Raw genomic sequence first — 15,279 nt, 5'->3', positions numbered from 1 at the left:
CTCCCCACTTAATCTTAATTTACATTTACATTATTGACTTAATATTGCAATTATGTGAATAACAAACATCAAAATGGAAAGCCTTGTAAAGGACTGAAGCTGGAAAATCTCTTTGAACAGTTTAATAAAGAAAAACTTACCTCGCATTTCAAACGATGTGCCTTTGCATGCATGACGGAAAGAAGTGTCTTCATGTCTAGAAGAGTGGCGAGCTCTGGACAATGAAGGGCAATGAATTTGCAGATCACATCCGTACACATGAATTGTATGTTCCTGCTGCCAGACAATTCCTTCTGCAAGAACAGCAAATATCTCTCCACGCATCATGTTGAGGCTCCTTAGAAGTATTCCGTGGCGGCAGACGGCAACTTCGAGTCCCTCTTCATCAAGTTTGTTGTTTGTTTTCCTTGACGACTCTTTAGCTGCTGTCCACTGGGATGCTCCACATAGCCCTTTTCCATAACCCTAGACAAGGAAGTAGAAGAGTATAGATATAATTTTTTTTTGGGGGGGGGAGTGTTAACAGGACAATGGTTAGATTTTTAAAATCTAGCTGAGGGCGCTGAGCTACCCCCTGTGTTCGCTACAATGGAGATCAGAAGTTGGAGATTGACTGTAAAAAACAAGCACTTGTAAAGTGTGTTGCATTTCTGAACAGAAGGAGTGGTGTAACGACCCTGGACTTGAAGAGAGAGGATTACTATCTCTCCAAAATTACTCATCCTTGCAGATAATTACGCCATCAAAGAATCCTTTGTCATCAGTCCTTGAAAGGATACGTGAAATACATTAAATATATGACATACTAAATAGCAGTCAACCTCAGTAACGGATTGTGGGACATTTGACTATGTTGACAATTCATTTCATTACAAACTCAAAACATTTAAGCAAAAAATTAACTGCATTTGAAAATGTTCACACTGGACAAAGATTAGGCAAACCTTGTTTGGATTGTTTAAATGATATAGAATACGGTGTTATTTGATCAATTATGAATAGTTTTACATACCCTTTTGTGAATCGATACAGCTTCTTGTTCCCATCCACTGACACTGCAAGCATGCCGGGGGAACAGGCTGGGCAGTCAAAGTACTGTATATCACAGACCTGATCAATTTCAGAGCGGCAGTACGTCCACTCAAAGAAGCTTTTTTGAAAAGTGTCCCCACAGATCATTCCGTTCTGGTAAGGGAAAAATACATACAGAAAATATATGAAATAACTTACAACAATAGTATAAACAAAACATACTGTAATTCACTATGGTTGACTGGATTTGAGTTAAAGCAGGGCCAGTGCATAGTGTTGACAGCAAAGCAGGCGAAAGCCAACGCAAAAGTAGGACGAGTACTTATGTTGTAAAGAGCAGGAAATATTAGATGCAAGAGGGGCACAGATAAGGGGCATGGCAGGACAGTGGTGTAGGAGGCTAACACATACTGTAGCAAGAGACCTGCAGTTTTAATGTAGTTGTAGTACTGGAAATACATTTTGTTACAACGCTTTGTGTAACATAACTTTAACATATTGTTAACCTGAAGTCATACATTGGTAAAGCTGAGTATAATTTATTGTTACCCTGCCAAAGAAGTCAGTTCGCTGCTCCAAAATCCGCATAAACGCCAGACGGGACATTCCTGGGGCTGACACTTTCAGCTCCTCAAAAGAGCTGAACAAATCTACCTGGTATATGGTGTCAAAGTTGACAGTGGCAGGCCAGTACCCATTCTTTATCAGATCTGCCAAGTTTGCTGTCCAGGTGCTAAGACAGGTTGTGCAGGTCAGCACAGGCACTGTGACATTGTAGCGACCTTGAGGGAAAAAAATGTAGTCTGAATTAATGTTGTTTTACATTGCATTGCTACATCACTGTTTGGTTCTTGTAGATATTGCACATACATGAAGTGCATATTTGCCATCACCGTGGAGCGATATGGCTGTAGTTGGAGGAAGGGGCGTGTAGAATCCCTCGATCATGGACTGTTTCTTGTGCAGGGGGAACTTTGCATGTGTAGAGACATCGCAGTCTTCGCAGTAAAGCTGTTTTAGCAGACAGTCTCTACATCGCAGAATAGCCCTTTTCACATTGCATGACTGACAGATCTAAGAAGCATGCTCTGCAGCCAGCAGAGAATCTACAATCTCAGGCCTGGACTCCCTCCACCTATCCTGTGAGAGTTCCTTCCTCACACTCCAACTGTGTGATGCACCAGGCACAGCAGGATTTGAACACTCAGTTTCTTCTAAGTCAGCTAGGAGGATGTTAATTTCTCAACTAAGTATTGCTTTTTTGAAAACACAAAATGGGAAAAGGATTAAATTAATCTGTTAAAACGCACATAAGGCTGTAAGTAGGTGACAGCAAATATATCTCTGCACAATCTATGGTGTGACAAGCCAAAAATCCCAGCTTTGATTCTACAGTAAATTAAATTACAGGGCAGACCAAAATATTGAGTAAAGTCTAAATTGGAATATCAAACAATAGAACTTGATCCCATCGTCGAATAGAAATTCGGAATGTTCTTAAAACAGCAAAAACACACTGAGTGTACAAAACATTCTCTTTCCCTGACAAACTGACTAGGTGAAAGCTATGATCCCTTATTGATGTCAACTGTTAAATCCATTTCAGTGTAGATAAAGGGGAGGATGTTTAATCCTTGAGACAATTGAGACATGGATTGTGTATGTGTGCCATTCAGAGGGTGACTGGGAAAGACAAAATATTGAAGTGCCTTTGAAGGGGGTATGGTAGTAGGTGCCAGGTCCAACGGTTTGTATCAAGAACTGCAACGCTGCTGGGTTTTTCATGATTAACATTTTCCTGTGTATATCAAGAATGGTCCACAACCCAAAGGACATCCAGCCAACTTGACACAACTGTGGGAAGCATTTGAGTCAACATGGGCCAGCATCCCTGTGGAACGCTTTCGACACCTTGTAGAGTCCATGTCCTGACGAATTGAGGCTGTTCTGAGGGCAAAAGGGAGTGCAACTCAATATTAGGAATATTTTGTACACTCAGTATATTTTAACTACAGAGTAAACTCTCCTCAAAAGCAGATGCTTCCAGCTTCCACAATTACAGACTGTGGTTGCAAAAGGAACAACACTGTGTAAACATTCCAATAGTGGATTTGAATGAATTCAACTAAGACTAATTCCATAATGTGTGAATGGCAGATTGCTTCATATTAAAGGAAATGTGCAGGAAAAAGCTCTGCCCGGATGTTGCTATTGCACTCCCCTACAGAAGTATTTGGACAGTGACGGTAAAATGTTGAATTTGTCTCTATACTCCAGCATTTTGAATTGCATTGTCGAGAAGCTACCTGCAAGTAAGCATTTCGTTGGGTGGTGTTACCATCAGTATCCTGTACATACGACTAATAAAACTTGCAACTAGACATATAAAGTGCTTTCATTTCAAAATGATAAATCAGAAAAGTCTGAAAATACCCTGAAACAAAAGGTGACATTCTGTACTGTAAACTCATATCAAACATTTGATCTCAAATCCGAAATTCTGGAGACTAGAGCCACATTTAAAAATGTTGCATCACTGTCAAAATAAAGATGTAGTGCAGTATAATTCAGTAACACCAAGATGACCCCAATTTTGAAAGTAAAACAATTTAAACATACCTATTTCTTCATCAATGTTTAAAACTGGAGTGGATTCCAATCCACTGGTCCTTGTCTCTCAAATAAGATATGCAAAAAAGGATTAGACTTAAAGGGGCATTCAGAAGTTGCTAAAGCCATTTTTGGACTTATATTAATGATATATACCCATTGATTCTAGAAGATTCTAACTTATTAATGCCTCATGAGTTTAATTCCAACTGTTGTAACCCATCAGAACCCAAACTATAAGCTTGTTTTAGTCAATGTTTGCAAACAAAGTAAATGTAAAAAAAACACTGTATAGCCTTAAAACATGGTTAAAACTATTATTTTAATAACATTGATGGTAAGTTATTGCATCCATAGCTCTGTCAATAAATTGAAAGTGGTTACATTTCGCCAACCCCATCACTCAGCTTTTAACCAAAACAGGGGAGGGGAGTGTGCTTCGTTATTGTTTCAACTACCGATTACAGCTTTAATAAAAATATAATAAATGAATTACAAGGCCACTGAATAACAAGGAATTGTATCATCAATACCTGATTCTTCCTCCTCAGTGACTGGCCCAAAATGTTGCACTAGTCTGGCTCTTGATGTACTGGCCCTTGGAGCTAAAAAAAATGGTCATAAAAAGGTTTTTAATTCAAAAGATTTGCTGGAGTTCTGACACTCCTTTCATTAAATATGTATTTTCATCAGAGACAGACAACAGTTATAGACAGGGAAAGGTGGGATCAGACCTTCATGTAATGTACTATGTGCTTTGGGTAGATGGTACTAGACCGGCCTATGGCACGGCAACAAACTTTTGATATGCTATGATACAGTATGTTTGAAAGAAAAAAGTCAGATCAGGGACCAATAAAATGAAACACCTAGACGGGATGAAACTTACCAAGAGAAGTGGATGTAGTTGCCTTCCTGGTTTGAGGAACAATCTGTCCTCTCTCATCCCTTTGTCTCCATCTGAACCTAATCCCTGGAGGCTTGTTTGTCTTTTTCTTCTTATTTTCCTAAAAAGTGCATTTCAATTATCATGGCTGGCCCACTAATAAAAGTCTCCCTCACGCATGGCTTGTTTGTGCACATATGGAGCACAAGCAAGAATTATATTTTCACATAAGGTGAAGTGATTTGTCAGCTGAGGAAAGGCACCTGCAGTAGACCCACGTTCTGGCTCACTCACACAGCTAATATGTATAGAAGTTCACAAGGATGCTAACAAGTGCACCCTTGTGCCTCATGCTTCATGGGCAATATCATTGATGCCCGTGTTCAGGTCATATCACAGAGTCTACGTTTAAATTCACATTTGTGCTATGTGGGGTCTTCTTTGACAAACAAAAAGCAATGATAAATCATAACGCTGTGGTGCTGGGGTTGTGTTAAGAATATTTGTGCACGTATGGGAGCTATAGGGGTTACATTACTGGTAATGTACGACTTGTTACATTTCCCGCTCTGGGCTGAGCTCCTCAGCCAGCCTTTTTGCCTCGTTAATGGCCTCGTCCAGTTGGGCTTGTGGGTCCTTCTCTTGGTTGAGCTCCTCAGCAAGGCGTTCTGCCTTTTTAATAGCCTCATCCAGTTGGTCTTGGGGGTCCTCAGAGGCCATACCATCTCAAAAGAAACATAAAGAGACAACTTCCAATCCAAACACATTCCTTCACATAGTAACCACTCGTCTGAGAAAAGCTGCATGTCAGTGTTTTACTATGTCCTGCACGTAACTAAAGGTCTTCATCCTCCTCCACACGCAGATCTATAAATCAATTTGCATAACAAATACATATTTATTATTACTTGCAGATCAGTCAGTCTGTCACCATTTACCAACAACGCATTATTAGTCTGTCACTTTCTTTTTTATGTTGTTCTATGACATGTGTGCAACTCCAGTCCTTAAAGGCTACAGTGTCTACAGGTTTCGATCAACTTAGATCATTGACTAGTTAGGACCTCCTCTCACCTGATTGTCTGTCAACAGGATTTCCTCAACTCCTTTACGTCCGTCCTAGGGTCCCTCAAGTCACAAGATGAATACAGATTGAGTGGCAATGTGTATTTCATTGAAGATGCAAACAGGAAAAAGGGGAATATATAGCCTAATGTATAGGTGGCAAAAATAATAAGTGAGAATGATATCCAAATATATGCAAGTAATGCAACAAAAATATCCACACATTCTATGTTGTGTATGCAACTTTCTTCATTCACCTTAGTTACGTAACCTTAATGGATTAACACATTTTCTTAAACACAAAACAAATGTGTATGTATGCTGTATTTCTGACAACAAGGGACGAACTGGCGACCTACCTGTTATCTATTCAGGGTCTAGACATCTGGTGTGGGCGAAAAATCTATAAAACAACAAATGTCACATGACCGGATGAGGTAACCATTCTTGTTCTTCTTGTAATTTTCCGGTAGGCTAGAAGCTTTCCGGTGTTTTGCTGCTCGTCACAGGTCGACGCAGGTATTGCACTTGATTTATCGTTCTCATAACTAGGTGTAGCCAAGTTGAAATACGAAAGCTTTCTAGCTATTTCGCACTGACGGTAATTTCAACACAAGAAAGTTTCTAGTGAAAAGGTGCTTACACTCAGAGCCATGTATTTACACTCAGCCAGCTCATAGTACAATTCCACCCTAGCCTTAACGTTTTGGTATTTTTGGTTGGCCAACAAAATTTAAGACTACAATGACTGCATACGTTTCCCAAAATGTTATACGAAAAAAAAAATGTTTTGGTATTGATGGACTAAAACAGCAAGGCTGCGATTGTATTTTCAGTTACATTCTGGTCAATAAAAATGGTTTACACGTTTGTTTTTTGTAAGAAATACATGGAACTATAACCGAATAAAACACCATTAGCCATCATGCATTGCTGACATTCATTCTTCACTGAAAAGTCTGTTCAGATCGAAAACAGTACATATAGGCATACAATCACAATGTTTTAATAGGGATTAAATAAATACAAAATATATATTCATAGCGTAAAATAAATGAATAATGAAATACAGGCTATCGCGTCTATGGTTGTTGCAAAGGCTTGTGTGTCGCCTACTGGTTACATTCGTATCTTTTCGCACTAATTCGTGTATTTTCAAACGAATTGAACCACACAAAAATGCACAAAAACGCACGAAATCTGCTGAAATACATTTTGTACATATATGCGCAAATTGAATGTGAGGTTGGGCTGGAATGTAAAAGATTTTGTAATGTGTCAAGTGGGTGCAGATGAGAAGAATATCGTACACTAGATTAAGGGAAATGCTGCAACTGTCGAGGTGAACATGCGCCTGAATTCTTGGAGTGGCTAAGGAGTGTCCAGCGTGTCTCCTACATGGAGACAGTGGGAAGATTGGAAGAAATGAGTTGCGGGGAAGAAGCAATTGTAGTAGAGCCACCACGACCAGTGAAGGTTTCTCATCAACCGAGGGATAATGAATATGCTACATGTTAAAAAGGTGGACTCAGTATTATTTATTGCAATAGTCATAAACTGTACAGCACAAGCAGAGAACTCTAAGAAAATTGGAATCATTGTGAATACCACTGAACGTTTTCTGGGTCTTCATGATTTCACAGCCGAGGCCGTGCAATAAATGCTGTTGGTGAATGTACCCCATCATAGGACCCTGAGCCTGTGTAGGGATGCATTTTGGAGTGGACTGTGATTGAAGTGTGATGGGTTTTCTTAGTTGTCGTTTTCCCCTTTCCCAAAATGTTTTTTGTTTGTTTGTTTCTTATTCAGTACTCAGTCCAGCTGGTGGTGGTAATGCACCAACTACAAATCCCTGCAAGCTCCTGTACGTCATCTCTAGCTGACATCTTTTCTAACAGGTATTGGGTCAATTTAAAACTTGCACATGACAGTTCACAGAATTGTTCATTTTATTTATTTAATTTAACCAATTTATTAATTACTACATTTATTTAATATTATATAGTTAATCCAGAGAGGTTCAAAAGGTTGAAAACAACATAGCAAATCCAACACAACACATCACAGAGTGAAACCCTCTACATTTTCAAGAGTTGTGGCAGCATCATGTATGTTTGTCACTGGCAGGGACTGGGAAGTTTTGTCAAGACCAAAATAAATATGAAATTGGCAACCCCCAGGAAAATACTTATTGTAAACCTACCTCAATATTTTGAAGCTCTAACACTGGCATACTTGTATTTTTCAATGGGACAATTACATGCATTTTAAGACTAAAAACACACATAAATGGCTTCCCAAGGGGTGTTGAGTGGTCCAGTCTCGATGCTGACATAAATCTGTTTGAAAAAATCAGAGCTAAGACTTGAATATTGCTGTCCATCAATGATCCCCAACAAAAATTGATTGAGCTTGAGCATATTTGGCAAAAACAATGGATATACACTATATATGCAAAAGTTTGTGGACACCCTTTCAAATGAGTGGATTCGGCTAATTCAGCCACACCCGTTGCCGACGTTTATAAAATTGAGCACACAGCCATGCAATCTCCATAGACAAACATTGGCAGCCTTACTGAAGAGCTCAGTGACTTTCAACGTGGCACCGTCATAGGATAACACCTTTCGAACAAGTCAGTTCATCAAATTTCTGCCTTGCTAGAGCTGCCCCGGTCAGTGCTGTTATTGTGAAGTGGAAACGTCTAGGAGCAACAACGACTCAGCCATGAGGTGGTAGACCACACAAGCTCACAGTACAAGAACACCGAGCGCTGAAGCGCGTAAAAATCGTCTGTCCTCGGTTGCAATACTCACTACCGAGTGTGGCTGACATTACTGGCTCTGAAAGCAACGTCAGCACAAAAACTGTTCGTCGGGAGCTTCATGAAATGAGTTTCCATGGCTGAGCAGATGCACACAAGCTTAAGATCACCATGCGCAGTGCCAAGTGTAACCGATGTGAAATGGCTAGTTAGTTAGCGGTGGTGCGCGCTAATAGCGTTTCAATCGGTGACGTCACTCGCTCTGAGACTTGAAGTAGGGTTTCCCCTTGCGTTGCAAGGGCCGCGGCTTTTGTGGCGCGATGGGTAACGATGCTTCGTGGGGTGTCAGTTGTTGATGTGTGCAAGGGTCCCTGGTTCGAGCCCGGGTTGGGGCGAAGAGAGGGACGGAACCTACACTGTTACACAAGCATTGGCTGGTGTGATGTAAAGTTCGCTGCCATTAGACTCTAGAGCAGTGTAAATGCGTTCTATGGAATGATGATTCACGCTTCATCATCTGGAAGTCCGGTGGACAAATCTTGGTCTAAAGTTTGGTGGAGGAGGAATAATGGGCAGGGCCTGTTTTTCATGATTCGGACTAGTCCCCTTAGTTCGAAGGGAAATCTTAACGCAAAACCATACAATCGCATTCTAGACGATTCTGTGCTTCCAACTTTGTGGCAACAGTTTGGGAAAGGCCCTTTCCTGTTCATAATGACAATGCTCCCGTACACAAGCGAGGTCCATACATAAATGGTTTGTCGAGATCGGTATGGAAGAACAGCCTCCAGCCCTGATCTCAACCCCATCGAACACCTTTGGGATGTATTGGAACGCCGTCTGCGAGCCAGGCCTAATCGCCCAACATCAGTGCCCGACCTCACTATTGCTCGTGGCTGAATGGCAGCAAGTCCACGGTGCAATGTTCCTACATCTAGTGGGACGCCTTTCCAGAAGAGTGGAGGCTGTTATAGCAGCAAAGGGGAGACCATAATAATGCCCTTGATTTCGGAATGAGACGTTGGACGAGCAGGTGTCCACATAATTTTGGTCATGTAGTTTATGTTGCTCCAAGAGTTCAAAGTTGGTGAAATCTTATTCAACATGATACACAGCTGGTAATTGCTGCCAAAGGTGCTTCAAACAATTATTAAGTCTACAGCGTGAAGACACGCAATCAAGATTTATTTCTATTAATTCTAGAAAATCTCCAGAAATGTCAATTTTCCCCCCACATTGAAAATGTGGAGTAGGTTGTGTTGTAGATTAGTAGGAAATAAATACAATTTTAATTTCTGTTTAGATTTAAATATAAGGCAGCAAACTGTGAAAAGGGTGTGAAGACTCACTAATCACTGTATGTTTGATTTTGTGAAGAGTAATGCAGTTGGATTATAAGCAAATATGACAGGGAATCAAAACTTTAATGTCCTGAGGTGCGTTCAATTCCATTCACCTTTTGCTAGATTGAGTGACAGTTTATACTAAATGACACGTTTATCCAAAACGGTGAGCACCGTTCTTCAACAGCCTTTGAGGAAGTTTGCTCCCGTTTGGTGGGTGTGGCGAGGTCTGGCTGATCAATATTGCTGTGACCATTTGAAATCACCTTTTTTTACTGGTTGTTCAGTACAGTACTGGTTTTGTTGAATTCAACATTGAACACCGTTCTGTCGTACTGAACACAACCCAGGACAAATGCCAAATGTAATGTTTCAAACTTATTTTCTTTTCCATTCTGTGCTCAGATATGTCACACTGCAGAAGAGACTGGAGTTGAAGTCATTCAAAATACATTTCAATCAATTCAATCAAATTCAATCAAATCAAATCAAATGTATTTGTCACATACACATGGTTAGCAGGTGTTAATGCAAGTGTAGCGAAATGCTTGTGCTTCTAGTTCCGACCATGCAGTAATATCTAACAAGTAATATAACCTAACAATTTCACAACAACTACCTTATACACACACAAGTGTAAAGGAATGAATGTGAATATGTACATAAAAATATATGAATGAGTGATGCCTGAACAGCATAGGCAAGATGCAGTAGATGGTATAGAGTACAGTATATACATATGAGAAGAGTAATGTAGGGTATGAAAACATTATATAAAGTGCCATTGTTAAAAGTGGCTAGTGATACATTACATCAAGATGGCAGATGCAGTAGATGGTATAGAGTGCAGTATATACATATGAGATGAGTAATGTACAGTGGGGGGAAAAAGTATTTTATCCCCTGCTGATTTTGTACGTTTGCCCACTGACAAAGAAATTATCAGTCTATAATTTTAATGGTAGGTTTATATGAACAGTGAGAGACAGAATAACAACAAAAAAATCCAGAAAAATGCATGTCAAAAATGTTATAAAATGATTTGCATTTTAATGAGGGAAATAAATATTTGACCCCTCTGCAAAACATGACTTAGTACTTGGTGGCAAAACCCTTGTTGGCAATCACAGAGGTCAGACGTTTCTTGTAGTTGGCCACCAGGTTTGCACACATCTCAGGAGGGATTTTGTCCCACTCCTCTTTGCAGCGCTTCTCCAAGTCATTAAGGTTTCGAGGCTGACGTTTGGCAACTCGAACCTTCAACTCCCTCCACAGATTTTCTATGGGATTATGGTCTGGAGACTGGCTAGGCCACTCCAGGACCTTAATGTGCTTCTTCTTGAGCCACTCCTTTGTTGCCTTGGCCATGTGTTTTGGGTCATTGTCATGCTGGAATACCCATCCACGACCCATTTTCAATGCCCTGGCTGAGGGAAGGAGGTTCTCACCCAAGATTTGACAGTACATGGCCCTGTCAAATGATGTGGTGAAGTTGTCCTGTCCCCTTAGCAGAAAAACACCCCCAAAGCATAATGTTTCCACCTCCATGTTTGACGGTGGAGATGGTGTTCTTGGGGTCATAGGCAGGATTCCTCCTCCTCCAAACACGGCGAGTTGAGTTGATGCCAAAGAGCTACATTTTGGTCTCATCTGACCACAACACTTTCACCAGTTGTCCTCTGAATCATTCAGATGTTCATTGGCAAACTTCAGACGGGCATGTATATGTATTCTTGAGCAGGGGGACCTTGCGGGCGCTGCAGGATTTCAGTCCTTCACGGCGTAGTGTGTTACCAATTGTTTTCTTGGTGACAATGGTCCCAGCTGCCTTGAGATCATTGACAAGATCATCCCGTGTAGTTCTGGGCTGATTCCTCACCGTTCTCATGATCATTGCAACTCCACGAGGTGAGATCTTGCATGGAGCCCCAGGCCGAGGGATATTGACAGTTCTTTTGTGTTTCTTCCATTCGCGAATAATCACACCAAATTTTGTCACCTTCTCACCAAGCTGCTTGGCGATGGTCTTGTAGCCCATTCCAGCCTTGTGTAGGTCTACAATCTTGTCCCTGACATCCTTGGAGAGCTCTTTGGTGTTGGCCATGGTGGAGAGTTTGGAATCTGATTGATTGATTGCTTCTGTGGACAGGTGTCTTTTATACAGGTAACAAGCTGCGGTTAGGAGCACTCCCTTTAAGAGTGTGCTCCTAAGCTCAGCTCGTTATCTGTATAAAAGACACCTAGTAGCCAGAAATCTTTCTGATTGAGAGGGGGTCAAATACTTATTTCCCTCATTAAAATGCAAATCAATTTATAACATTTTTGACATGCGTTTTTCTCAATATTTTTGTTGTTATTCTGTCTCTCACTGTTCAAATAAACCTAACATTAAAATTATAGACTGATCATTTCTTTGTCAGTGGGCAAACATACAAAATCAGCAAGGGATCAAATACTTTTTTCCCCCACTGTAGGGAGTGAAAACATTATATAAAGTGGCATTGTTTAAAGTGGCTAGTGATACATTTAATTACATCAAGATGGCAAGATGCAGTAGATGGTATAGCGTACAGTATATACATATGAGATGAGTAATGTAGGGTATGTAAGCATTATATAAAGTGGCTAGTGATAAATTGATTTACATACATTTTTCCATTATTGAAGTGGCTGGAGTTGATTCAGTATGCTGGCAGCAGCCACTCAATGTTAGTGATGGCTGTTTAACAGTCTGATGGCCTTGAGATAGAAGCTGTTTTTCAGTCTCTCGGTCCCCGCTTTGATGCACCTGTACTGACCTCGCCTTCTGGATGATAGCGGAGTGAACAGGCAGTGGCTCGGGTGGTTGTTGTCCTCGATGATCTTTTTGGCCTTCCTGTGACATCGGGTGGTGTAGGTGTCCTGAAGGGCAGGTAGTTTGCACCCGGTGATGCGTTGTGCAGACCTCACTACCCTCTGGAGAGACTTACGGTTATTGGCAGAGCAGCTGCCGTACCAGGCGGTGATACAGCCCGACAGGATGCTCTTGATTGTGCATCTGTAAAAGTTTGTGAGTGTTTTTGGTGACAAGCCGAATTTCTTCAGCCTCCTGAGGTTGAAGAGGCGCTGCAGCTGCGCCTTCTTCACCACGCTGTCTATGTGGTTGGACCATTTCAGTTTGTCCGTGATGTGTACGCCGAGGAACTTAAAACTTTCCACCCTCTCCACTACTGTCCCGTCAATGTAGATAGGGGGCTGCGCCCTCTGCTGTTTCCTGAAGTTTACGATCATCTCCTTTGTTTTGTTGACATTGAGTGTGAGGTTATTTTCCTGACACCACACTCCGAGGGCCCTCACCTCCTTGTCGTCTGCAAACTTGATGATTGAGTTGGATGCGTGTATGGCCACGCAGTCGTGGGTGAACAGGGAGTACAGGAGAGGGCTGAGAACGCACCCTTGCGGGGACCCAGTGTTGAGGATCAGCGGGGTGGAGATGTTGTTACCTACCCTCACCACCTTGGGGCAGCCCGTCAGGAAGTCCAGGACCCAGTTGCACAGGGCGGTGTCAAGACCCAGGGTCTCGAGCTTAATGACGAGTTTGGAGGGTACTATGGTGTTAAATGCTGAGCTGTAATCGATGAACAGCATTCTTACATAGGTATTCCTCTTGTCCAGATGGGTTAGGGCAGTGTGCAGTGTGATGGCGATTGCGTTGTCTGTGGACCTATTGGGGTGGTAAGCAAATTGAAGTGGGTCTAGGGTGTTAGGTGATATGGTCCTTGACTAGTCTCTCAAAGCACTTCATGATGACGGAAGTGAGTGCTACAGGGCGGTAGTCTTTTAGCTCAGTTACCTTAGCTTTCTTAGGAACAGGAAAAATGGTGGCCCTCTTGAAGCATGTGGGAACAGCAGACTGGGATAAGGATTGATTGAATATGTCTGTAAACACACCAGCCAGCTGGTCTGCGCATGCTCTGAGGACGCGGCCAGGGATGCCGTCTGGGCCTGCAGCCTTACAAGGGTTAACACGTTTAAATGTTTTACTCACGTTGGCTACAGTGAAGGAGAGCCCACAGGTTTTGGTAGCTGGCCGTGTCAGTGGCACTGTATTGTCCTCAAAGCGAGCAAAAAAGTTGTTTAGTCTGTCTGGGAGCAAGGCATCGTGGTCTGCTACGGTGCTGGTTTTTCTTTTGTAGTTCGTGATTGACTGTAGACCCTCTCGTGTCTGAGCCGTTGAATTGCGACTCCACTTTGTCTCTATACTGACGCTTAGCTTGTTTGATTGCCTTGCAGAGGGAATAGCTACACTGTTTGTATTCGGTCATGTTTCCGGTCACCTTGCCCTGATTAAAAGCAGTGGTTCGTGCTTTCAGTTTTGCGCGAATGCTGCCATCAATCCACATGTTGAGAGGGTACCAAAGGTTTCCAAAGAGAGAAGTAAGACATACATTTGTGATGGGTACAGATGCACCAAGGGTAGCTTTATTATGAAAGTGAAATATTTGAAGTGCTTTTCGGACCTTTTGAAACCAGAAAGGTACTGTTGTTGACAATTCTCCATGTATTTTGCTGTTAGCACACTCGATGGCAGTCTGACTCCATTATACATGGTAATTTCCTTGGGCTACATAGTCGCTCAATCTCAGTTGCTGTGAGTTGCTCAGTTGCTGTGATCTGTCCTCTCTTCCCCTTTATCTGCACTGATTGGACAATACTTGATAGATAAAAAGGTGAAGTGCAATGAAGGAGAGGAGGCAAGGATATTTATTTGTTTTACATAATTGAGAAATAGACACTTGTTCAAATGTGTGTAAAACTCATCCTTCCTTCCTCCCCTCTTTGAGCGATTCACTGATCTGTTTGTTATTGGATTGGTGAAATCCAAGCTTCCAACCTATTGCTGTCACTTACCAAACCTTGTCAGCATAGTGATTATTTAGAGTGAGGGCAAGGTTGCAATACTGTATTGCTAGACTAAGGTCTAGTCCTTATTCAACTAAGGTCTCAATACAGGCACATTGTCCACGCAGGTTTTGAAGCAAGCCAGCAGTATTTACATTAAAAGCATTGTTTGCAGATATGTAAGGTGAAAGCTCCACCCCTACACTGTTTATACCTACTGTATCTACACCCTTCATATCGGCAAACATGGAAGGGTTAGAACCAAGGGGAAGGGTTTGGGACCAAAATGGAATCTGGGTACAGGAAAAACAGGCCTTATAGTACAAAAGATTAACAATTGGCCATTAGTGTTAGTGGACTAAAAGATAGATAATTTGATATGTGTATTTTGTAGTTAGATGCGGCTGTCCAGTGTCTAGCTCTATAAGGCCAATACAAAGGGCTATCTATCTTCTGGTCCTATGTCCATGTATAGGAAAAGTAATAATTTTGGTAACTGCAAACCATGCGAAGCCAGTGATTTATGAATACAGTACCTGTTGATTATATTCACATTAACCCTAGGAGCCTCTATAAGCCACCCTTTCATCTACAAAAGGTAATGATCTGCCATGTTGTTGAACTTTGCCTACACTCCAATAAAAAAACACACGAATAGTCGATAATTCTGAAAATTGGTCATGGCTCCATAATTCACA

This window comes from Salmo salar, chromosome 18, assembly GCF_965601325.2.
Source record: "Salmo salar chromosome 18, fSalSal1, whole genome shotgun sequence".
Taxonomy (NCBI): Eukaryota; Metazoa; Chordata; class Actinopteri; order Salmoniformes; family Salmonidae; genus Salmo; species Salmo salar.
This window is presented reverse-complemented; position numbering follows the sequence as displayed.